The sequence below is a fragment of the Orycteropus afer genome, unplaced genomic scaffold (assembly GCF_000298275.1).
Source record: "Orycteropus afer afer isolate SDZICR_OR568_19922 unplaced genomic scaffold, OryAfe1.0 scaffold00017, whole genome shotgun sequence".
In the NCBI taxonomy this organism is placed as follows: Eukaryota; Metazoa; Chordata; class Mammalia; order Tubulidentata; family Orycteropodidae; genus Orycteropus; species Orycteropus afer.
This window is the reverse complement of record NW_006921604.1, coordinates 20,242,730-20,244,663: the sequence shown is the minus strand read 5'-3', so window position 1 is coordinate 20,244,663 and position 1,934 is coordinate 20,242,730. Positions and strand designations below refer to the sequence as shown.

General features: G+C 43.7%; 1 pseudogene; it reads left to right on the top strand.

The window, feature by feature from the left end:
* The window catches only part of LOC103213809, a 95,554-nt pseudogene extending 94,090 nt beyond the window's left edge, over positions 1-1,464 (top strand).
* Positions 1,465-1,934: the final 470 nt, after the last annotated feature.

Below are 1,934 nucleotides of genomic sequence, written 5' to 3'. Positions count from 1 at the left end.
AGATTATTTGAAAAAAGGAGCAAAATTCTTCTTCTGCCACTAGAGGTCATAAGGAATCAAGAATAAGTCTGATTCATAAACTGTTGAGGAATTTGCAAGTTCATTTATGTGGAAGGATCTCCAAGACTAACCAAAAGCCATAACAAAGAGCTACACACTTACCACAATATCCATAAAAATATGTGTGTGCCTATGTGTTTGCCAGAAATTCATTGGTATATACAATCTTGAGCATGCAAATTCCCTTCCAGTCTTGAAATCCACTAGGATCAGGCACTCATGTGTGTCTTGACTCTAAGCACACCTTGCCTGACAGGGGAAGGACCACTCCAGGTAGTCCACTATTGCATAGATTATCAGGACAGGTGAGCTGCTTGTTCCCACTGCCATCTGGGGAACCAAGGAGGAACTGAAGGGATGGAAGACAAGGCAGATAAATGTAGATGGGAGTGTGGCAGGACCAAATTAGTCACATGAACGTGTTACCAGATGCTCCCTTTTTTGGCCCACCATAAATGATTCTATACTTTCCAGCCTTACTAGTATCCTGGGTGTTGTGGTCTAGGGCTGAGGTTTACAGGTTTTGTTCCCTATGCTGAGGAAGAGAGAGGGTATGAGGATGTGGGAGTAAGTGAGAGAAGTAATGGAAACAGAGGTGAGGTGTGAAGGGAAACAGAGAGGTCAGGAAAGGGTCTTTCAATTGTTGTTTCTGTGAACTGTGCTTGTATAATCTCTGTCAAGAGTGTTTCAGAAATACTAAGAGTTAGGTTGAAGATTATTGTCCACTGGACCATGCAGCTTCTTTGAGGCTCCACATGGAGATTTTAGCTTCCTGGGGTGAAGGCTCACAACTCTGAGGAGAACATTAGAATTGGAATCAGCCCCAGTCCCTCAGTGAATCCAAAGTGCAGAATTTTCTGATGGGGAAACAGAGGTTGTTGAGATGAGGTGACCTTCCTGAGGATACAGAACTAATTCAGGCACTATCAAGTTTTCATGACTTGAGGCCCAACCTCTTGCCTCTGTTTGACATAAACCCAAACCAAACCAAACTCACTTCCATGGAGTCAATTCGACTCATAGTGATCCCTCCTTTGGTTTCCGAGGCAGTATCTCTACAGAATTAAATTGTCCAATCTTCTTTCTGAGGAGTGGCTGGTGGGTTTGAATCACCAGCCTTCTGGTTAGCAGTCAAATGTCTTAGGCACTATGCCACCAGAGCTATTTAACATAGAAGGGGCTATGATCTTGGTTAGCTGGAAGAACAAGTCAGAGGCAAGAGCTTTTCCCAATTTCCACCCACTTCCTGAGTTGGCTGTGCCCCCTCCAGACCACTGGTTCTTCTGCCCTAATATGAAACTTCCTTTCCCAGGGTTTCTTCAGATCATGATTGACACCTTCCTCTTTATGACCATAGGCCACTATCTCTTTGACCAGCAGGTTTTGGACCTTGGATTTGCATGAGACACCTCGCCCCAACTGCAAACACAGATAAGGGCAGCATCTCATCTTTAAAGGCTCCAACCAGCCCAGATCTTTCCTGGTATTAACATGGATTTCCTGTTGCACATTATGGCAGCCCTCATGAGCCATTTTTCTTTCTTTACAGTGTTATGCTAGTAGAGGAAACCTTAAGTGGTACAAATGGTTAATGTGCCCAGGTAACTGAAAGGTTGGAAGTTAAGAGTCCATCCAGACTCCTGAGAAGAAAGGCCTGGCAATCTACTTGCAAAAACTGCTGCCATTGAAAACCCTGTGCAGCATAGTCCACTCTGAAACACATGGTGTCTCCAAGAGTCAGTTGATCTGGTAATTTTTTTTTTTTTTCCTTTTAAGCTAATAGATTTAAGCCACTACTTCAGTTCATGTGTAAAACCAGGTGAACACTTTGAGTCAGGGTTCTGTCCTGCCATGTGCATGTTGTTGTTGTTGTT